General features: G+C 40.6%; 1 protein-coding gene across 1 annotated transcript in view; it reads right to left on the bottom strand.

Moving 5' to 3' along the window:
- Positions 1-18,729, bottom strand: part of CD151 (CD151 molecule (Raph blood group)) — a 33,884-nt gene extending 15,155 nt beyond the window's left edge. The window contains exon 1 of the mRNA XM_075187840.1: positions 18,568-18,729. The gene's annotated coding sequence lies outside the window, so the exon portion shown is untranslated. The remainder of the gene's footprint in view (positions 1-18,567) is intronic.
- Positions 18,730-25,327: the final 6,598 nt, after the last annotated feature.

Below are 25,327 nucleotides of genomic sequence, written 5' to 3'. Positions count from 1 at the left end.
CATCTAAATGCCGACATATTACGCAGAGCTGTACATTATATAAACATACAATGACATAACACAGAAGGCAAAGTTGGCACTGTCCATATGAGCTTACAATCTAAGAGGTATGGATTACATTCGATACTAAACCGTAGCTGCTGGTCAGGAAAGGGCAAGTAGCTACTGTAAAGCAATGGCATCATAAGCCACCAATAATAAAGCAGCCAATGGAAACTGGCACTTCTGTGCAGCTACTGGTGGTGTGGTATGGTTGGCATGAGGAGAGCACAATTCGCACTATGACCGATACCCATACTTACCGACTTTGGAGATCTCACCTCCAGGAGAAGAGATCTCCATGCTGTGTCTTGGGGGTGTGACCGCGCGAATCGTGTCATTAGGCCCCGCCCTTCGGCTAAACGGGATCAAAGTCGGCAAATTACAGCAGGGGGCAGGGCCAATATGACGCGATTAGCCCACCACCACCCACTTCACCAACGACGTGGGCAGCATGCAGGAGGTTGCCCTGCTCTCCCAGGAGTCTCCCGGACATTACTATGCCAATACCCAAATCAGGAGCAAAGGCCCCAGGCTTAAGCTAGACTATAACCACAAACCTTAAGTAAAAAATGATTTCTGTGCAGTCACATAGATGCAAATCCTGATTTCTGCATTTGGCACTCCTTAAAGCTGCACTACCACTTAGGAAAATATTTTATCTATTTTTAAGTGGGTCCCTCCTGTAATACAGAACCAGCAAATTAATCTTGTAAATCAACATTAAATGGCTGCAGTGGGAAGGGGCGAGGGGTGTGAGCAGGAGGACCAATCACAAAAATGTAAGATGTAGCAGCCACCAGGGACTAGAGGAAGGGGCCACCGTAGTACTTTATATCCTAGTTCGAAGTGCAGCCTTTAAAGAGTTTGAAAGGATATTACTGTAAGCTCATCTTTTACACCCATTCTCTTCACTAGTCACTACAGTAGAATATGACAAGCAGACATGATATTTTTAGAACAATTATGCAGGACAGTTAGCCCTTAGTCATGTCAAGCAGACATTAGAAAAATGAGCTACATTAAAGGTCATTGAAGAACTACGAAAGTGGAAAAGCACAGTTCAAATACCTCTTCCTGACATCACATGCCAAGAGCCCCTAGTATATTGGCAAGTGCATAGATATGTGGGCCAAGATGGTAACGGTTGTGGGCATGCAGACAGATGCCCCAGTCGATGAGATAATGATCGAGGGTATTCCTTGCCTAGTGTGGATTATGTGCATGATGAGTCATCTTATGCAACGAAGTGCAAACATTTGAATTTTATTTTGCAGGATGGGATTATTATCAAAGAAAAGGGGGAGAGAAGGCCACCCTCCCACATCCTGCCTACTTCCCTACTGAAGTTGCCAGGGGCCATGATAGCGGGATTCACTGCAAAACATAGCTGCCCCCTTCTCTGCAATGCTGTGATTTGCGTCAGCAGGGGGCAGAGTCATGATGACACAAATCACTTTGACACCCGCTCTGGGAGATCAAAAAAAGTTGACAAGTATATTTAAGACTTGCTAAATACAAGGATGGACATATTTTTAATAGTTCTTAGGTGTACAATAACATATAAATTATGTTTCCCCCCCCCCCCCCATCTACATTTTCAAAATCAAAGGTACAAAATACACGAAGCATACAGGGGGTCTGTTTCAAGCCGATAGGTCTGCTTATTTTGCCTCTTTTTGTAATTTTTTTAAAATAAATTAGTGACCTATACTTTTGGTTTTGTGACCTTATATGCAGATTTCTATATTAAAATAGTACAAACACTAATCTTTCACTACTGATTGTATCACATGTTCACTTAAGTAGTAGCTGGTCCTAAAATACACTAAGAGGAACATGAGCTTGTGTATATTTGTGTTCTCCGAAGATAGTCTACCATTTTATGTGTCTGGCTGGAGAGGTGCCTCTTTCAAGAGTAAATAATGTCACACAATCTATTTTCCTCCACCCTTCCCAGGCCTGATATTTCATAGTACCCAGAGACTTTGTGAATTTCAAGTGGGTGAGCACATTCCTGCCCGCTTGTCCTGCTCTGTGCACCGACAGGAAAAGAGAAAGGAGACCCGGCACACAGGGAGCAGGATACAGCAAAAACAAAAGTCATTATTGAGAACAGGAAGAATCTGGATGGATATCAGGAAAGTAAAGTACTAACAATCACAATGCTCCCTTACAAACATGGTACAAAACATGTTCGAAAATATTCACTCAGCAGATGACCAGCCTGTGAGTATTACATCTAATGTAAGCTATCCACTCGGCCTAGGCACCGAATGGCTGCAGGCGGCCAAACTGGAAACTGAAATGGTTGTTTGCAGTTAAGGGACAAGCAATATGATCATCCTCATCCAGCCAGATTAAAGAGAGGCAGAAAGCATTATAGGACTTCTCAACTATCTATTTATAAGCCCAATTTAAAATATAGCCATGTAGTAAGAGAAGAGACACAAAGAGATACAGAAATCCACAGACTAACAACTGTGGGGGCCTTTTCCTTGGATCCCTATATTTATCAAGATACAGGATGGTGCTTGGAGAAAATCCCACATTGTTCTGATTAGTGGGTAAATGTATCAAAACCTTCTAAAAACGAACAGTGGAGATGTTGCACATAGCCACCAATCAGATTATAGCTTTGATTTCCTAGAGCAGTGGTCAGGGAACAGGGGTAAATTACCCCAAATGGGGTAAAAATGAAATTCCTGGGGGTAATGCTGCCGATTCACAAGCTGTCAGTTGGATTGTAGACCCCTTTAAATGTGAAATTGCTGTTGTACCAGAAGAGCCTCAAGGGTTGGCAGAGGCACTTCTTGAGCTTCGATGTAATAATGAAGCACGTATTGCATTTGAAAACAAAGCAGATCTGTCATATTTTTGGATGTCAACAGCTGCAAAGGCATCAAAATTGCACACGAGGAGGCAGTCAAAAAGTTGCTGCCTTTTGCAACAACCTACCTTTGCGAACAAGGATTTTCCACTCTAACGAACATAAAAACAAAGCAGAGAAATCGATTGGATGCTGAAGACTGTATCCAAACTGCTCTGACATCAATATGCCACAATATTGATGCTCTTGTATCAAAAATGAAGCAACATCATTTCTCCAAAACCTGAAGTTTTGAAGCTTTCAAAGAAATTTTGAATAGATTCAATAAAATTTTGACTTCCAATAATTAATAATATATGATTTCCTTCCTTTCAAATCAAGGGGGTAACGTCGGCGTATCTAAATAAATTTTGGAGTAAAAGGTAAAAAAGTTCCCTGACCGCTGTCCTAAAGCGTCCTAGATAAAGGAGTCATAAAATGTAATTGGTAGCTATGGGCACCACCTCCACTTTTCCTTTTTAGAAGGTTTAATACATTTACCCCAAGGTGTTCAGTACTGCAGAATCTCATTTGGTTGGAATCGGCAACTGTTACAACACAGACGTTGCCCTCTTGGAAAATGTTCCCTCTTCAAGGGAGCTCAAGCTATTAAAATATAAAAAAAAATTGTTTTTGATTCAACCAACTTGGGCATTTTATAACAGCTAAGACAATGATTCAAGTTCACATTTGCTGTTCAAGGAACATTTAAAGAAACGCTTAAATGGTGGCTGCTCTGCTCTGTTCAAGTTTAAATGGCTACATCTGTATAGTAGTTTTAACATTTATTTATTTTTTTAAATAGTGAACATTACGTTGAATTGAAAGGTAAAGTTCACCATCAACATGGAAAATGTTGATACCATATAAAAAGTAGCAATTTAAGCTCAAACATGTTCAAATTTGTTTTGCCTACATAAGGTTCAATGATTTATTACAAATTTTGAAAAATGTTCATTGAACTGGGTCGAGAACCACTTTTCTGGACATTTCTGGATAGCACATTATTGAAACCTGCCTTTGAAAGTACGAAGTATCAACTTACTGGAAGCTGAAAGAAAAAAACAAGAAGCCAAATAAATAAATAAAAACAACCACGACACAATGGAAGTTCATGCACACAACCAGCAAGTAAAAAAAATAAAATAAAAATAATAATAATAACAACAATAATAATGCTAATTAATGCAATAAACTAATTTGCCATAGTGACTAAATCACTTGTGAAAAACATTGCTATATAAACGTCTCAAAGCTTCCCTGCAACGTTAAGTGCGGTCAGACACAGGCGACTCGCCTACAGGAAATGCCTTGAGCTTATCCCAATGCCAACACCTAGTGAAATATATAAAAATATAATATTGCTGCTATTAATTTTTTTAGGTAAAATTAAAAGAAAAAAATGTAATGCGTGTTTCTATGAAAGAGTCAGGGGCCACATGCACAGTCAAGCACTTGCTGCTATCAGACTCCCTTGCACATATGCCTAATTGGAGGTTTCCACTAGCAACCTTAAAAATCCTAAACAATGACACTTCCATACTAAATACATCCCAATACACATAAGACCTCCATTCACAAACGCCTATTGTATCCGATGTATGCATCAGAAATAAGGAATATCCTTTAGTAAGGTGAAAACAGGAAAAAACAGTTTCTACCCTGGTCTCAGAAATAACGATTTCCTATGTCAGAATATATACAATATTAAAAATAAGTGCATTAGCAATTTATATAAATCAGCGCCCTGCGCTATTTTGCCTTAAATAAATTGATACCATAAGTTATTTTTGAGTGATCCAGTCACAATGATTAAGAGGGTACTTCCCTATATATGCAATACACATGGGATAAATCGATTTTAAAACACAACTGTACATTGGGTGCTATTACTGCTTTAGTTTAAACAACATGGTTACTTGGTGTGACCGTGGTATTTTAATGGATATTTATGAAAACTAGTGCAAACGAAAAAAATGTTGTTGCTCATAGACGATACGGTCATTTTTATAGTCCATGTTAAACAGGTAAAAAATATGATGATTGGTTGCTGTGCGCTATAGTACCTTTTAGCTGTGCGCCATGTTTAATAAATGCCGCCTTATGTATTTATGGCGACAAAATATGTTTTTGAATTCAGGGACAGAGCCTTGTCAGACAGTTACACAAATATATTTCTAACAAGCTTTCTGTGGAAAGGAGAGAAGTTTTATAAGAGGAGCTAAATTAGGTTTCCAAGTTAATATTAAAACTGCACAGTCAGTATGGAAACTGGGCAGAGAATCAAACATTCACTTCATTCTCTTGGAGTTGCCTACAAAACGAGAACATTTTTTCTGTCTCGCAAATGGAAATCAAATGAACACATACTGAAAAATCATCAGAAAGTAGAAGCCAATGGTTCTGCCTCCATTGTGAGTTGATCATTTGATGAACTCATTTGTGAGTGTTCCCGATAGCAATGCGAAGTGATGGCATTCTAAAGCTGTCAACGGTCTGTATCTAAACAGCTTGTATCATTCTTTAGCGCACCTTTTCCAGACCACACCCAAAACATGTCCCAGGATGATATGGAAAAGAAAAGCTTTTCCTAAAGAGTTTGGCAGGTCCACAGGGAGAAACTAAGCTCCTGGCTTTGTCTGACACTTGACACACAATGAACCAGCCATAAAGGGTTACAGTAGTAGACTGCAGGCTTGGTTTTAGAATAAAGGAAAGAAACGTGTTACCTGGTCATACGCTTCCAAATGAGCCATGTACCGGAAGTCAACAAACCTATGTAGGCTGAACCCTAACAGATTTTTAGATCATCAGAAATCTAAATAGTTATACCATGGAAAATATAATTCAAAACAAATTGTGTATTTACAGGTTTTCTTAATATGAATGACTTAATTTGCTGTTAATAGTGACAGCAATCTAAAAAGAAGCAAAACCTTAACACAAAAAAAAAAAAAAAGGAAAAAAAAAGAGAAATCCACAACACTAAGATGTGCGCCGCTTTTAATGAAAGTGTTACTATTATTATATACACATTTGTAACCGTTACAGGGGTTTTATCAGAAGTAAAGATATCCGATATGTAGCAGAGGCATTCTCCCCAAACACACGCCATCCAATAGGAAATTGACTGATTAATTAGATTTGGATTTTATATTTCGGGAAAGATTTTGTCAGCAGATGATCATGAACCGTGTTTTAAGCTATTGGCCAGCTTCACCAATTGGCTCCCATTTAATTTCTCTATGACGAAATCTGTACAACTGGAGACCCGCATATTGCGAATCTGGCCACAGATCTAAAGATTGTTGTTTATAGTGAAGAACAGCATATGCCTGTCCTTTAGCATCTTAAAGATGCATTACCACCGTGTGACAAGGTGGTAGTGCAGCCCAATCTTCCTGAAGCGGAGCCCCAGGGGCAATTCACACAGCCAATTTCTTCCAGGGTCCCTCTTACGGCCTTGGAGAAAAATACCACCGCCGCTCTAAGTTGGTCAACAAAATTAGACAGTTCTGTATTACAGAACTAATAGAGCTCCAGTAAAAACCATCTGGTAGGGTCTACTCAACCAGCTTTTACTAAAACCAAAATATACCTCATTTTGGATTAAAAAAAAAACAAACTACCAATAACATTCTCCGATACATTTAAATGCCTCTGATAAGCTCCTGAAAGATATTTTAGGTATGGATATCATCGTGGAAGAGGCTTTGATTACTTGTAGCTGTGTTTTGCTGGACCTGGTGTACTAGGCCATGCAATAAAGGTGAAGTGCACTTGGCACCCCACTTTCCCACAGGGTACAAATTCACAACTGTTCTGTTTTAAACATTGACCATGTGCGCGGAGTACCCCACCCCAAGTCATAAAAATTATGTTTAGCACACAGGGAAGGGTTAACTTGTCATTCCACTACCATAATCCTTAGCTTCATTGTTTCAGGGTCAACTGCCCCAAACCTACAAAAGCTTCCTTCACAAGGGACTGAGGGAAGACTAAGTGACAGCTAACTCCCAATCTGGCCCCTCTTGCAGTCTTCAGCTGTCGACCTGGGTTCCCATACAGAAGAGGGAAGTCGGATCCTAGGATGTACAGATAGCAAAGACCCCCATTACCAGACTACTATAGGGAGCAAGATTCAATCCCAGGAGGGATATAAAAGGAACATGACTACTACTCTGTTGTCTCTGTATACATCCCCAAAGTAATTATGAGCTACTGTTATTTAGTGTATTAGTTGTGACTGTTCCTATGAACCTCCATGTAAGTTGGAGTAAATTTGGTTTATTTTGATTACGGCATGAGCCATTATTTCTGCGACATGTGAATACCTAGCACCGAGACAAAATAAAAGGTTGCCTGCGACTTCTAATGCAGCCTTCTCCCTTGGGAATCATGACAGTAGGTTACAGAGCAGTAAGATAAAGAGATTACCTGCCAGGTCATGGTAGGAGAAATGTTATACATCATCTTTCACGTTTGCCTCTTTATTTTGGAGCAACTTGTATTTTAGTATTCTGTACCAAGAAACCTATCCACTTCCCTGGATGTTCTCCAGTGCTGTATACACAGACAGATCACAGTATTTACCATAGTGGAGGAAGAAGAAAGGTTGTGAAAACAAAGAATAATGTCAAAACTAAATGAAGACAAGGCCAAAAGAGGGGAAGGTGGAGGATGTGATAAGAACGGGGAAGGAAATAACATCCCAAATGAGAATGAAGATTGGCTTAGCTCATTTACTTATTGCTACATTTGTGCTAGTACTTGCACTTTAGGATATATTTATCCTTATAATCTTGAACCTTTTTTTTGTGTTACTTGGGTTATTAGTTTTTAAGAAATCTTATTTGTAAGAACCATTGATGAGCTTTGTTCACCATATCAATGTCCTTTGCTCGGACTCTTAATATCACCAGAATATACTGCACTTCAATAACTGGAGAAGGAAGAGCTGCCAAAGATAAACACAATACATAATACAACATATAATATTGTACACAAGCTTGATGGGATGTTTTATATGTATAATGTATTCATTATTATTTTCTTTGCAACTTCGGTAATAAAATAAGAGTTAAAAATAAAATGAATAGGGGGAAGGGAGATGGCAAATCTCCAGGAAGGAAGCTGGAAAAAGTTGTGTAATGCAGCAGTGGGTGAGTACGCCTGAAAAAAGGGGAGTATAAGAAAGTGTAAGGATGCAACAAAACCAAAACACAATATGACTTTGTATTTTTTAGCTAGGCAGGCCCACCGTGACAGATAATGTGACTGCAGGTACGGACTTGTCAGTGTCTTAGTGTTCCTCATTCTGAAATACTCATACAAAGCCATGCTGCAGTGCAGCTCTACCAAGACATACCTAATACTGCTTCACATCCTACGCATTTGTAGAGGTACTCATACCAGACACAAAGAGGTGGGAGAAAGGTTTGCAGAGAATGGAATGTAATAGTTCTTGAGGATATAAAATGTCAGGACCACAGAACATTTTAAAGTGGACCATCACGCCCTCATTTATACCTACAGTACGCTTTTTTTTGGTCAGGGTCACATGTACCAAAAACAGTAACTTTCCTATAGCAAAGAAAATTAATGCAAGGAACTTGCCACTTGCAAAACGTATTAAAAAGTTTTGTTACTAAGTACATGGCATTGAGTCCTATTTGGAGAAAATCACAATAGAATTGTTACTATTAACCCAAACAGAGGGTGCAAATGATGGCACAATTTGAGGGTCTACAGCTGTGTCACATGTGCATACTTTGCTAACGTAACAATGGAATCCACATGAACTTGTTTTATGGGCAGCACGATGGCGTAGTGGTCAGCACTTTTGCCTTACAGCACTGGGGTCATGAGTTCAATTCATAATCATGGCCTTATCTGTGAGGAGTTTGTATGTTCTCCCTGTGTTTGCGTGGGTTTCCTCCGGGTGCTCCGGTTTCCTCCCACACTCCAAAAACATACTAGTAGGTGAATTGGCTGCAAACAAATTGACCCTAGTCTGTGCGTGTGTGTTAGGGAATTTAGACTGTAAGCCCCAATGGGGCAGGGACTGATGTGAATGAGTTCTCTGTACAGCGCTGCGGAATCAGTGGCGCTATATAAATAAATGGTGATGATGATGATGATATCTGGTAATATGTAACCTCACTCACCCCGCTTGATGTGAAATGATGCACAACATAAAACATGATAAAAGTGAATCTGTTTTCCACTCTGTAGAATTTATACAAGTGTTTGGTTTTGTGAAACATGCCATCATAACAGCCAATGGAGTCTAAAACCGAGACAATTTAGCATTTACTGTACAGAGTTTGCATAAAGTGCTCCGCACACCGTTTGTTCCAAAGAAAAATAGCTACATTTTTTGTAGTCTCATCTTGAATGCGGCATTTGAGATGACTTGATCCCCTTCCTCAGGTCAGCAATTACCACACCCCTTGTATGAACCAGCAGGTGCTAAACTATCCCACCATACTTCTACATGGCTAATGGAAGCCTTGTATGTTGTTTAGAAAGAGAAACAAACACCCTCCCAAGTAGCTCAGTCTACTGGATGACCCCCACCAACAACACCTAACTTGCTTTTTTGCCTGGCAACAAAGGTGGAGGCAGAGAGGTCAGGACAAATTCAGGACAATTCAGTTCTACAATCGTACCTGCTAGCTGAAAATAATAAATTTTAGCTGTGCACAGACAGCTGGGTCCATCGTGTGTGCGAGCTAGCTGTAAGGCCATTTAACGTTTTGAGAATTATGATAAATGTATGTTGCAATGACTAATGTAAGACAAGAGGAAACACAGCATGCTGTGGAATATCTTACAGGGCTAAGGACAAAACTTGAATGGGTCAAAGGACAGTACATTCTCATATCTTATATATGTATTCAGCAAAAACCTTTCTGAGGATGAGAAACACTTAGCATTTTATTGTCACAAGTATCATATGCTCTGATTGCTTATTCCAGCTCATAATAGGTGGTAAGTATAATTGGAATAGACAGAGACAAAGGATCTGAGTCATTAAGGAAAGCAAGGCAAAAAGAGTAACTTTGATCCCGGACAACCCATGTTACAAAATAAAGGGGTGTAGATTAGTTTATTATTTTGCACATAAAGAAAATACTGGCTTTTTTGTCATGTAGCACACAAATACTTGATAGTTGTATTTTTGCACTGAAATGTAAATTTGATCTAGGACATGCCCTACCCCAACTATAAATCTGACCCTTCATTTTAAATTTATCCCCCCTCCAATGCAACATGACTTTGCCAAGGTGCAAAGTTACTCCTTTTTTATGCTTTGCTCTCCTTAGTGCCCAAAAAAGCTAAATCTTTGTAAAGATAGAATGCTTATATCTGATTAATTGTGCTGTATGAGCTGTTGAACAAGCTAAAGATGCTAACATTAGACCTGCCGACAGGCGTAGTAGCCATACAGTATCTAACACAATGGCAACCAGTGGATGAAAAGAGTAAAGCTGGGTATACACTACAGAAATTTCGACCAACTTTTTATGCCAAACGATTTTACATGCGATCGATGTTCCGATCGCTCGGTCCATGGACTGCATACACACTAGCCTTGTTTAGGACGATAAAGGGAAGAGCGGACGTCCCTTTAGCGACTTTTTACAGCCATTTTGTCGTGAGCAATGACTGTAATTTCGTACTCACTGTTGTGGATTGGTCGGCAGTTTATACACACTACACAGCGGAAACGAGATTGGAAAGAAAATATTAAACGGTACGACCAACCAAATGAGGCGACAATCGTCCATTTGGGCAGACTTTCGACCATCGTGTCACTGCACACACTGACCCGACTTTTGAACGAGAGGTCGTATGTCGGCTGATTGAGCTGATTATTGGATGAAAACTGTGTAGTGTGTACCCAGCTTAACAATGAACAAGTCCATCACACAGTACTATGCAAAGTAAAGGGAGTTCTCAGGATTATTTTATGGAACAAAAACCACACCTGCTTGAAACCCAATGATCTCTGGCCTATGCAATGGATCTGGAAATAAAAATTGTTACTTGCACAATCTTATTACAAATCCATTCTACGAGCCTCAAAGCATCTTCATCAGGTGCAGTGTTTACAACAGTTGACTACTGGGTAGGTGGTGGCTGGTAAAGAAGCAGTGGTGCCTGCGCCCTCCATCCATGTACATTTTCTTTTAAAGTAGATGATGGTGGGCTCTGAAGTATGAGGTTGCCCATTGTAATGCTGTGTAGCAGTCTACAACCACTAGCCCTACCAGCAATCTCTTGTTTATAACCATACTGTTATCCAGTAAACTGAAGTCCTAGATGTACACAAAGCAGGATGATATCACTTAGAGACAAACAACTAACTGACCTTTGACACTAAAAAAAAAAAAAAAAAAAAAAAATTAAAAAAAAAAAAAAAATCGGCTTTCAGAAATACTACGTAATATTATACAATCTATACCCCCAGACGCTAAGCCCCATCACCTTGATGGCTAAAAACCCAAACATTAATTGATCACCTGTCCTTTACCACAATTATCTTTCTCCTGACAAAGGTAAGAGGGCTTCACTCATGTTGGCTGGATTTTTTTATCAAGTTAAATTTTTATTGAAATTTTGGGGATGACAGCAAAATAAGAAATATATGCATAATAATAGGGGAAGGGGAGGGAAGACAAGGGGGGGTGGGCTTCTCAATTCTTTTTTTTTTTTTTTTTTTTTTTTACAAGCAAGGGAGGGAATCCACATGTTGAAGTTACCAATCCAGCCCTCTACTCAATGTAGGTTTTAATTTATTTGCCAAAATCCTGGCAAAAAGAACGAGTGGGATCCACTACTTCTTAGTGCACCCTGACCACATGGGATTCGTCTCAGGCCGACCGCCCTGGACAACATAAGACGACCTATCGACCTCATTCAAGTTACAAATTCACAGACTGTCCCTTCCCTGCTGGTCGCTCTAGAGGTCGACAAGATTGGATAGGACAGCTTAGCCTTTTATACACCAATTGCTCTCCCTCTTACTGTCAAAAGGGGCTCAAATTACCATTAATCTCTGTAATAAGATAAATCAATACATGTATTGAAAGAAAGACACCTATCTGTAATACCATATCAGCCAGCATTTTAAACAAGATATAACAAATACATCTAACAATAAAGCAGGAAGGAGCTGGGGCCGCAGGTGAAGGCTCGGAGGAATGATTTCATCTATTTACCGCAGAGTCTATGGGATATGGCAGATGGTACTTTACACTCATCTTTCCCGTCACCTCTAGTCTTTGATGGAGATTATCCAAACGAGAGGTCACTCTGTTCCACATTTGGAGGGGAGTTTCCCAAACATAATGCCGTTTTGGAAGGACATACATTCACTAATTAGCAGGATCACCATAATCTCATTCCCAGGTTTACTTTCTTTCATTCATCGCCCCCAAACCCCTTCCCGGGAACTCCCAAGCATATAAACTAATATCTTCAGTGTCACATGTGTGTCAGATTGGCCGCTATTGAACTAATCCTGATCCCACATCACTGCCCCAAACAGATTTTGTCTGTGTAACAGAATGGAACATATTATGTGCCTCATTCATAACTCCCCAGCCCCCCATAACTTCCACCTCCCTAACCATTATTCAGGTCAGCTCAGATTAGTATATTCTACATGACACTGATCGTGGTGTATAAATGGGTGTACTATACATATTGAACTGTATCCCTACCCAAAGTAACTTACAAAATCTACAATAAAACATTGCTTAAAAAATACAAATATAAAAACAACAAAATGCAAAAGTGCTTACAATTATTTTGGAGACACTTCTAGAGCAATGTGCGGTCAAAAAGAAAATGTAGTAAGACTTTTCAATTAGCTGTGACCTTGGTTTTGGTGGTCACCACCATCATCATTTATTCTGTACAATTATTAATCACATTTTCAGAAACTCACTGCAAACATAAGGTCTTCCCAAAAAAACACACAAGGAAGTTTTGAGAAGTGTGCTGTATTACAGTCATCCCAGTGACAGAAACTTAACTGACTAAATCATGTAAATACGATTTCATATGATTTGTTAGTAAAATGTAACTAGTGTGGGCAGCACGGCGGCTAAGTGGTTAGCACTTCTGCCTTACAGCACTGGGGTCATGAGTTCAATTCCTGATCATGGCCTTATCTGTGAGGAGTTTGTATGTTCCCTGTACTGCTCTACAATAACAAATGCTCATCTACTCTATTCTGCACTATGATGCTGTACTGCATACAAATCGCAAGTATCTATTGTACAACTGTGGCAGTAACATGCATTTAGCCCGGACATTAGGTCCTCTGAATCATGTTTTATTTCATGATGTTTTCTTCCCAGCAGTTTCGTGTTGCCACCTACTCTCGCACTCTTTAAAAGGTCACTTCTCTGGCTACAAAGGGGTTACAGTTATACAAACAGCACTTGTTAGCACTCCTGTCTTCAGCAAATTAATTGGTCTCAAGAATTCTAGCTTCAGCAGGCTATTCTCACAGAAAAAAAGAAAATGCACAGCAAAGAAATCCCAAGAGAATTCTGGGCAATGCATCAAAACATAATCCTCTAAAAGGCTTTAAAAGACTTTTTACCGGTGTATTAAACATGATAGCTATCCCACAGCCTCACATATGTTGGGATTCATAATTTTTTTTGCCCTTTTACAAAATTTGATATTCCTGAATGTCACAAGTTAAACACGCAAAAGACATTATCAACACTGTGTAAAAAACTGCACAACCATAAAAAATAAAGTTTTAATTTACACAAATTGTACTTCTAAGGCACCATTACCCTGTAGCTCATAGAACTACCGGGTATTTGTTTTGGTTCCATACAGTTCCAAAACATTTTTCTTCCAAATATAGACGAAAACCCCTTTCCTTGGGAATCTGACCTTTCCTGCGCCTTGCTGTATATCACTGCACAGACGTATATAAAAATATTAAAACAGTTTGTAACGTTACACAAAATGGATGCAACACAATCAATTTACTGTATAAGCACCTAGTAGTGCTGGAAAGGAGTTATCTAGAAAAACGCACAAAATTCCTCAGCACACAGACTAATTAACTAAAATTTCTACATTTTATTTATAAACAATTAGGGCCTGAGTCATTAAGGCAAAAAAGGAGTAATTGGTTTCTGGGACAAACCATGTTACAATTTAAGGGGTGCAAATTAGTTTATTAGTTTGCACATAAGATAAATACTGGCTGTTTCTTCAACTAGCACACAAATGCTTGCTAGCTTTTCACTTTCACATTTGTTGGTATATTTTCTGCACTCCTGCAAGATTTGGGGTTACTGAATATCAGAAAAGAACAATTGAAAAGTATTAAACACTTGACTTATATGGTAGCTAGCGTTGCTGCACACATGGAGCCGGCCAGTCCGTGACTGATTTCACAGACACATCCAGGAACCTTTCCTAAAGGACCCTAGCCGCACAATCAGCACAGCAATGTAGGTTCTTGTACCCAATATTTTAGTACCAGTAAAATATCAAGTAATTGAAGTTTCCCCCACCCACCAGAATATACAAAAATAGATTCCAGTTGTCTGATCAGAAAACAAAAAAGTAATGAATATATAAAAGCTACTAATAACATTCACATACATACAGTATAAACGCCCCATGCCCACTGTCATTGTGCCATTATTAACAGCCTCACCACAGAATCATGCCTACCACACTCAGCCATGTCTGCAGATTAACAGCCCTAATTACCCAACTCATATACCTTTATTATGCAAAGATCACCAAATACAGACCACACACCAACCTCATTTACCCCCCTCCAGGCATTTTAATTACTCTTCATACTTTTTTTAGTATTTGATTAGTACGGTCTCCGCACTAGCGGGGGTAGGAATGACCTGCGAATGTGGAGACCTAATGGAGAAGAAGCATTGATGTTGAATCCAATGAGAGCACACATGGTTTCAGCCAATTAAATCACTGTCATTTTGAGTGATGAAGCTGAAGTGGTCAGTGAGACTTTTCGTGATCACAGCTAAACAGGGATAGAGAAAGCAGTGACCATCATGCCAAGAGCCGTATGAATAGGATAATACAAACAGAAAGCTACATCAGATCCTAGACTGTATTTTTTAATGTTACAAAATATGTTTTCATATAGCATTTTACATTCAGGGGCCCCATTTACTTTATTTAGGGACACATTTAGTAACTGATCAAAACCATCCAATCTCTGTCAGCATTTCTAGACAAGATCAAGTCTTCGAGTCACTGGTTCATCCAGGTTATAAAACAAAGGCAGCATGCAGCCATCCAGCTGTTGTTGACATGCAAATACCGGCATTTGCTGACAATCTTTGCTTGCTGGGATTTGTAGTTCCACAACAGCTGGAAAGCTAAAGGCTGCCTACGTTTGAACTAAAGCATTATTACATTGAGGTCATTGTTAATATGCAGACCAGCTAAATATAATACACATGACAAATGCTAGTTAGATTAGTTTACATGCTTCCTGTACAGCTGCTGTGACGTTATTATTCCCGTCCCACCCTCAATACATGAAACGCTACACCCTGACTGGACTTTGCTCTGGAATGAACTACAGCTAACGAAAAAATTGTGCTGTACTGTGTAGCAGAACTTCAGTTTAAAGCAACGCTATATAAGTCTGGGCCATGATAAACAGAGACAGACCACATGGCAGTCACTTAAACAGTCACTCTGCCTGCAGCATGCACACGACGCTGGACTTTGTCTAGCCCACAAGGCCTGGTGATCGATTAATAGGGCTAAAAGCTGCCAAAGTATTTGTATCAGTGGCCAGAGCGCCGTCATAAGGAAAGAAGCTCAACAACAGCAATTTTTACAGGATACAGCATTACCATTTAAAGGCCTAATCACTCGTAGGGTCTGTACGTGCTATTAGCAGAAGTTACAATAGTTCAGACAAAGAAAAAAAAAAAAAAAGAAGCAAACAAGTCATACAATACAATTACAAAATACATATTAAAAGTAAGTTATTATAAAGCACTCAAAAAAATTAAAAATGTAATAATAATCAAGGAGAACCTCACATACACACACAGCCAACCTCCAGTTAGCACAAATAACTGAGCTATCCCCAATTACTTGGATGCCGCTGGTTCACAGCGCTCACAGATATTGGCGAGTCCTTGGCTCCAGTTGCTGAGGACTGTTAGAACTTGTAGAGAACATATAGGGCCATTTAAATGTTGTCTGTTGACACAATTTTCCACCACATTTTATCAATACCAATGTGATTCAATTAGATTGGGGACCATGAGCACACACACATTACACTGGTTGTCCATCTTGGTTAAACTGGCCGACCAAACTTGCACCATGGAGTTGCCAGCTAATAATGTTCATAAAACAGAAATAAAATAGTACTGCAAAAAAAAAAATGAAAGGCTAAAATGTTTGCGTGATCCGAGTAAGACTTTATAATTAAGCATTTTAGAAGTACATGTTGTTTCACATTACAACTTGAAGACTTGTATGACCACATATAGGGGGACGTTTATAAAATTGCACAGATAAATGTTAAAAAAGTGCTGTAACAGATGGTAATAATAGGTTTCCTTTCATTTTCTAAACTGCACCAGAAAAATTTGAATAATACCATTTACACACAACAAGAACCTGGTGACAGGATCACTGTCAACTTCAGCACCTGAGCCGAGTTGATAGTTCACTTCTGACGCCACCTGGGCTTGTTAGTGTGGGCAGAATATGACCACATACACAGGCGCGATAGTGCTCATCTTCCAAACGCATTTACCTACATGCCCGATAATTATATTATCAATGTCAATCGGATTAATAATATTGGGCATCACACTTGTTGTGCAGCCACTGCAATAACATTTCCAAACAGTTGTAAAAGTGCAGAGTACACGGCCCGTTGCTAAGGACAACACCACCTTTTCTGCATAGTTACATGTTTGCATAACTATAAGCCATATATTTCAATAAATGTAATTTAGAAAAATGACCACCGGTATTAGTACAGCACCTGTAGTTCTGCAAAACACTGGGACAGATGAACACATATGAAATGTTTATTTTGTAATGCAAGACATAAAAAATAGGTGGTCGGTTAGTTATTTTTTTATTGCAACAGTCCCTGAGCATTAATGCACTTCTACTGTATTGTTTAGAGATATATATATATATATATATATATATATATATATATATATATATATATATATATATATATATAGTCAAAGGTAAGAATCACCTATTGCAATGACTAATGTTCTTATCATTATGAAAAACTGGGAGGCCCACTATACCTGAAGTTATAAGCGAACACAGTGCTCCGTAGTGCATGGCAGACAATATAAATGCAGACGTTAAAACAAAGGGTAGTACCTATTCCTACCTGTAACATTTGAGATCACCATAAGTTTAAATAATCAAAAACAACAATAACCCTTGACTGATCCATCTGCCTGTATGTTCTGAAGAAACAAACCAAAGTGCATAACAGGTATGAGGAACATGAGATATTATCTATCAGTCCAGAACGGTTTGCTGGAGATGAGCACAGCCTCAGATTTGTGATTTCCTAAAGCTACACATTTTGCCTGTTACCTGCCCTGTTGTGGAGGAGTGCCCTGGGGGAGCGAGTTTAGTGACAGTCACTAGCAGAGGCATTCCTGACATACCACTGGCCATACCCACCATGTCCTGCATAGCTGTCCTCAGACATATCAATATCCCCTGTCAGGGCTTTTATCACATTAACCCTCTCCCTGCCAGCAGTATCCCTCATCACCATTACTAAAGATTACTAATCATTATTAATCATCAACATTACTAAAATATCTCACTTTATTCAGTTATCAATGTCTGTTCCTGTCAGAGTCTGTTATATGATACCCTCTCTCTGTCAGGGGGTATCATGCATTACCACACAAACAGTATCCCACTATCAAACCTCAGCCCTCTTCCATATAAACTGTCCATCTCCCAGCCAGATAACCACTGACCCAGCAGAAGAACAGACACCTATCTGTATTTTACAAACAGGTTAGTGAATATTTTACTCTGGCCAACAGTTCCAACCATCCATTACAATCCAACTCGTGTTTTCCCAGCAACCATCGCTGCCCTAATGCCACAGGTCACTACAGTAACTAGACCACTTGCTACTTTTTGTTTTTAATGTGCAAATAATTTTAGCAAAGAAAATACATTCATATTAAAATGTGTTTTTTTTTCTCGCTTTACAGTCTGATGGACATAGTGAAACAAATTAAAAATGAGCATCTTGTTACAGGTTTGAACCAATGACTATGGCCACCTTTATTCATCCAGCCTCTGTCTATTATACACCCGCCCCACCTCTGCTATGACCATGCTGATCATACTCACAACCTCTACACATTACTTGTATCCTCTTATGTCTCACTGTAGGATACAAAACCTAACAAAGAGAAAGTCAGTATCTGCATTCTCCCCTTGCAAAGACCAGCACTCAGCACTCCATTATACAGTGTAGACCTGCACGCTTATATTACATTACACACAGCTCTGCTACATCTTCACTACATTTCCTACAGGCTGCCACACAAAGGCTCTTTAACTTTGCACACTAAGATCTACGGTGCAATGCTCACCTCTGGGCAGCAGGTCCTCTAATCGTTTTAGGGTTACAGTTCCTGGGCTGACAGCGGCCGTAAAGCCCACAATATACGTGGACAGGATCTCCGGACACTGAGAGCTGGACAACCTTAGAGCTGGGAACAGGAGAGTGTGTTCACAAAGCCACACCTCGTGAGTGCCTGCCCAGGCTGTTTAACCCTATGCATGTCATTAGCAAAGCAGACTACAGGAGAAGAGGCGCCACCTGCAGGCGACATGCGAGACTGCATATATTTGTGTATTCTGCTTTTTCATTGTTTTAAGTGTGCAGTGCATACTTGGCAACTCTCCCTGAATGTCAGGGAGACTCCCTGAAATAGGGGTGATCTCCCTCACTCCCTGAAGAGTCTAGCATTCTCCCTGATACTGAGCCAGTTCAAGACATGGTTGGCTTCGCCATCTGTGGCATGATTACAGTTCAGAAATTGTGTCCTATGTCCATGTATTGATGCCTATGGAGGTGGCCATTTTCATGGAGACTAAGATGTAATCAAAGACTGACAGGTAAGACAACATGACTTCAGTAATGGAGACAGAAATTTAAAAGACACTTCAGTATCTAGAGATTCATTAGCTGCTTTTCTTTAACGCATAGTTGCCTACTCTCCTGTAATGTCTGGGAGACCTCCTGGGCTCCCAGGAGAGCAGGGCAACCTCCCAGTTCTCGTTGCCGCAATAGATAAATGGGGGGGGGGGGGCTTAATTATGCAAATATTGTGTTATCTTAGCCCCACCCCTTGCTGTAATTGGCCAAAATTGTGACAATCGTTTATGGGGCGGTGCCAAAATGTTGCGATTCGTCAAGCCCCGTCCCTTTACCCCCACCTCCCCCGGGATCTCCCTGCCAACGAAGAAAAGTTGGCAAGTATGCTGTAACAAACCTAATTTCCTCATTCGATGTAGACCAGTGATGGGCAAACTACGGCCCGCGGGCCAGATCCGGCCCACTTAGAGGTTCTATCCGGCCCGCCAATATTTTAAAAAATTTCATTAAAATATGCATAAAATTATTAGGGCCGACCCTGTGTGTCAGAACCTTCATTTTTATGCCTTCCCAGCTATTTCCTCCATTACACTTCATCCTCCTTCCTAAAAGGACACTTCCTATGTCAATCACTCAAACACCTGCCCGCCCTAAGGCGGATTTTGATTGGCTGCTGTGTTGTCAGTTAGTGGCTCACCAGAAAGACGGATCTGCAACAACCTGCTGAAATAAATGCTGTGTCTGTACGATCGCTGCACTTATAGAGGTAACACTGCTATATAACACCCTCCCGTCCCATTCAAAACATTTGTATTGTATATTTCGATATTTGAGTTTTTTAATAAATTATATTGGCCCGCCTAAAGTTTTTCTTTTTTATTTGGCCCGCTCCTGAAAAAGTTTGCCCATCACTGATGTAGACGATGGATTGGAACCTAGAGTTCCAATAAAGCAGATTCATTTGATTTAAATAACAGTTAATATTTCCATATTTTATTTTGCAGTGGCGCTGCGGGTATAAGCTAGGACTGAACTGCTGTGTGAAATTATATTATCTAGATGGTTCATTTATGGCTGAGACAACACTAGTTTGCAGGAATCTTTGACCTGCAAACTGAATTTGTTCTAGGGAACAGGATTACCACCTGCTCAGCAGCAGGTGGGTTAAGCAACAAGCCTCCCAAATAAGATGAGGCAGAGGAAAGTGTAAGAATTTTCATTTCTCCTGCCAGACACGGAGTGGTGTGCGCTTGCATGTTTGCTCACATCCACGCCCGCGATCAGAGCACTGCTGGTCTGATATTTCGGAAGCTCACTGGTGGAAAACCAGTCATAGAAAGGAAAAGTGAAAAAGAAAAAAAGGTAATCTTTGACACTGACAGTTCTGGCACCTTTAAATTGTGGAGGAAGACCAAAGACATGTTCTTTAACAAAAAAACAATTTATTGAACTTAAACTGACAATTTATGGTAACGGTTTATATGCTGCTGCTAGGAGAGAGAGAATCTGTAAAAAACTACGTTGGCTGCAAAATTTAGGAAAGAATTGCAATGCCGGGTGTCACCAACGAGCTCCCAGCATCCGTGACTTTGGGTGTTTACTGTATGGGGGTACCCACGATTCCAGCACAGGTTATAGATTTGCTGAATCGCCCCCAAAGTGCGCTCTCACACCCCTACACCCCTAGGTTCTGCCACCACCTATTGAATGAGAGCAACGGGAATAGACTGTCCCACACTGGCACACAATGCTCCTTGTTACGCACAGGTTAGCAATGCACACACCAGCAATCAAAAGGTTAACACCTCAAGATTCTGTTGCACAAATGTACACACAGGCACACACTAGGCTTGTTAGTCATGCATTAACAATTCACACACCAGCATTCAAAGGGTCAACATGGCCAATCAATATTCTTCATAAAAGGCTAATGGATTGAGTATCAAGGACAAAACGTATTACATTTAATATAGAAAAGTACAAGGCATTTGGATTTGGATATAATAAAAAGACAGATAACAAATAACATACAATAATAAATGCAATACAGTTATAAAAATAAATGGAACAAAATTACAGAGTATAAACTTACGTATGACAATCTGTATGTCTGGGGAAGGCAGCATGAGATGGACAGTCCTTCAATTAGATTGAGACCCCAAGAGCTGACAATCTGCCCCTTCACACTCAGGCTTTTTAAGCAAACTGAAACGAGATGGCATTCAGAGGGACAGGATACATGCTAATGTGGGGGGGGGGGGGGGGGGGAATGTCCCCTGTGTGTCAACTATGGTTTGCTCAAAAATATTCCAAAAATATTGATCGTTCTTAACTTTTCCCAGACACATAACTCCCCCTTCAATAAACCAGTCATAATCTCCCATACATGCCAAATATGATGCAATTACAACAATATTAAGTATCATTCCAAAAGATATGTCACTAATGCAGTCTCCCTGTGCAGTTGGTATCTATACTTTTGTTTTTGTCCCTGAGTACGGAGTGGCACACTGATTTCCCAAAATATGTAATATGAAGTTATGTTCTTTGAAGTTGAAATTTCTATATACCTGCAAAGATAGCCTTCCTCTTTTGCATTGTCCTACAAGGTTCTCACCTAGGGGGTACTTTGGTTTTACAATATATATTGAAAGGAAGTCTACTGTAAGTAAGAACCGACACGCAGGAACAAGGCAACACATGGCTGTGATCTGCATATGTTAAGTTAGCTTCCTGATAGAAGTCTGCTGAAACTTATTACCTGCACTGGGCTAATTGACCAAATGTTTTTATTTGAGGGGAAGTCATGTACCTTCCTATTTAGCAGTTTAATATTTATCTGGGGTCCTGACATTTAATATTTTATTTGGGACCCTCACCTGACACCGGGTAATAGATTACTTCTTCTCCTAGTTAGTGACTGTTTGGAGCTTCTTAAGGTCCCTTGCTGTGCCTAGAGGGATGACAGAAGGAAAGATTAATACCCAAACATAAAGTCTCCAGAGGAAACAACAGTCCTAGCAAAAGGAGAAAGGGTGGGTAAGGTGTTGATAGGTGACAATCCTGTTCCTTTTACAAATCCAGTTTGCAGATCATAGATTCCTGCAAACAAGTGTATTGTTCATCGGGAGGCCCATCACCCTGCAACAGCAGGTGGGCAAAGTACCACATACCTGGTAGTTGTTCTGAGACACTAGGTTGGTATTCAATAATGCTTAGCAAAGGTACCAGCTGAGGACCATCTAGTTGTTAGCATAATTGTCTGCAATTATATGCCTTTATCTGCCATTTTTGTGGCTACTGCCACTATAAGGGGACTGCATCTAAACTGATGTATATCTATCCCTGCATCTTTTATGGTCATCACAATCCATCCTCTGATAGTAGAGGATCTTGCTGGGTGAAAAGGTTTCTACAAGTAAGGAAAAGCTGGGAGATATCGTCTCTCTTTGGAGCTGGCACAGCTAAGTAGAAGAATAGGCACAAGGCCACACAAAGGTTAGGCTCTGAAGAGTCATATATAACATTAAAGTCAACTATGGGATCATTGTATGAGGAAGTCTTAGTGTGACCTTTTAGAATGATATGATACCCCATTGGAGTCTGTGATAACCGTGGGTCTGAGGTGTGTATGAGGTGTGTTACAATACCTATTGAAAGGAAGTCTGCCGTACAGTCAGTTCAGCTCCTCTAGCTGCTACAGCTAGAGCCAACAAAGATGCCTTACGGGATAAATAGCCAATGTTGAAGTTCATCTCCCATGAAGCCAGGAATGAAAGGAAAGGCTCGATATCTCAAGTGTGGGAGTATTTTGGTACGATGAGTCTTGAAAGATATATACATCATAACAAACAGATATATAGTTTATCCGTTACATTTAGGATCAAGATAGCTAAAGCAGAACTGTATGATTTGATTGTCACAGAAGCTAAGATTAGGACCCTTAGGTCCTCATCGCCGAAGATGAACACAGCGGGGAGCAGAGAACTGTGCTGGGACCCGACCATGGGCCAGGCGTGTGACACTGATGGTAGCCGAGGCTAGGCCTGACTCATATTTAGAAAAAAGTCCAATGCTAAATGGGTTAATGATACCTGGTAAAAGAAATTCCCCTTATATCGCCAAAGGTCGAACGCCTTAATAATTGAGCAGTATCTAGATCTCATTCAGGGCCTGAAGTAGGCATTAATTAATGCTTTTCTGTGGGATGTAAGGGCTACATTTGATGGCAACCATATATTGGGGCAGTGTCTCACAGTCTTTGGGTAACCCTTGGGGAATCTTTGGCCATATGCCTAACTTTTTACCATGCATTCCTTTGTGTCTAGCCATTTTTCTGGTGGTACTGCTAGAGAAAAAGAATGTGTGTTTAGGTTGAACCCAAGAAATGTGATGGTCTTGGAAGGGGTCAGTACCGACTTTGGGATGTTCACAATGAACCCTAGGTTTGCTAACAGATAAAGGGTTAAATCCCTGTGTCTCAATAGGCTATTGTTTTCTGGGTGCACGAATAGCATGCCATCCAGGTGAATGATACATTGGACTGGCTGCTGACGTAGATGTGACTCCACTGCTTTCATGACTCCTGTAAAAGTGTAAGGGGCAATAGACAGGTCAAAAACCATAACTGTCCACTGAAATAAGAACTCTCTCCAATAGAATCTGAGAAGGCGTCTGTGATTGGGGTGAATCGATAAAGAGTGGAATGCTATTTGTATACAGAAGCAATCCCTTTTGAGAAGGAATGTTACATTCGGGACACCTTCCATATGAAACCTATTCGGTTTCAAATATCGATTCAAAGATCTATGGATGAACTTACTATAACTGCGGCCTCTCTTATTATTATTATTATTAATTTTTATTTATAGGGCGCCACTAGGTGTCCGTAGCGCCTTACAGGGACAAACAAAATTACAATACGAGGTGAGACAGCACAGAACAGTAAACAATAATCACAGTAACTCAGTGAGCTCAGGGCACAGCTAGAGAGGTGGGGGAGGGGAGAGGGGTAGGTCCGCCAACAGCGGCACCTAGGAAGGAGGGCACGGAAAAGAGGGAGACCCCCAGGGGGAAGAGGAGGGAGCGAGAGGGGACGGGGGAAGGGGGTCATCGAGGAGGAAGGCTAGGTAGCTGGAGAGCAGAGTTAAAAGTGGTGGAGACAGTAGGAGAGAAGACCCTGCTCAAAGGAGCTTACAATCTAAGGGGTGGGGTAGACTGACAGAGAGACACTGGGGAGAGAAGGAGGAACGGAGGATAAGGATAAGGGAAGGGGAATGAAGTGGAAGAGTCGGAAGAAAAGGTAGGAAGTTAAGTGGAAGACTGGAAAGCTTTAAAGAAAAAGGTGGGTTTTTAAAGCCCGTTTGAAACTGGACAGATTAGGGGAAGTTCTGATGGAGGGAGGGAGCATGTTCCAGTGGAGGGGGGCAGCGCGGGCGAAGTCTTGGATACGCGCGTGGGAGGAGGTGATCAGGGGGGAAGAGAGGCGACGGTCATTGGCCGATCGGAGAGGTCGGGATGGAGCATGAGTTGTTAGCGTTATTCCATGTATTTGCGGCTGATCCTCTGGTAGCATCTTGGATACTGTGCACAAAGCCTTCACTGTGGGCTCTTCTTGTGCCTTGGAAGTCTTGGGCCAAACCTGTGACTCTTGAATCCAACCCCTTTGTAGAAAGGGCCTCCTGAAAGGCTCATTCGCTTTCTTGAGGTCTGAGATGTATTTTTGGGCTCTATGGCATGCTCTGACCTCTTCTATAAACTGAGGCCCAAAACGGTATGCATCTGTCAGATTTGGGAACTCAAGAGATTTGGGAGCAAGGTCTGCTAATCCTGCTCTGGATAGCCACCTAGACCTACGGGTTTTAAGAGTTGCTGTGCTAATGGCTTTAAGTAGGGCTAGCTTGGACGCCACTAGAGAATCCAGGGACTATCTGGACTTCCTAATTATCTCTGCCTTGTCTAACATGAATAGCAGGGGCCCAGCTGCGTCTGCTATTTTGTATTGGGTCTTCCTCATTGTGCGGTCTGCAGGGTCATTGTGTCTTTTTCCCCTACAAGAGAGTCTAAATATGGATCAATGTCAGGGGCAAATAAGGCAGGTACATCTGGTAACCCTGTATAGGTATGCAGTGCCAACTCATCCTCCCTGAGGAGTGTTGCTCTAAAGACCAGCTGTGCAAATTTCTGTACCTCTGAATTGCGGTTTACGGCCCAGTGTGTGGCGTATTATTTTGTTGGAGGGGTTTTTCTCG

This window comes from Mixophyes fleayi, chromosome 10 (genome assembly GCF_038048845.1).
Source record: "Mixophyes fleayi isolate aMixFle1 chromosome 10, aMixFle1.hap1, whole genome shotgun sequence".
Lineage (NCBI taxonomy): Eukaryota > Metazoa > Chordata > Amphibia > Anura > Limnodynastidae > Mixophyes > Mixophyes fleayi.
Note: the sequence above shows the minus strand (reverse complement) of the source record. Positions and strands in the feature narration are given on the sequence as shown.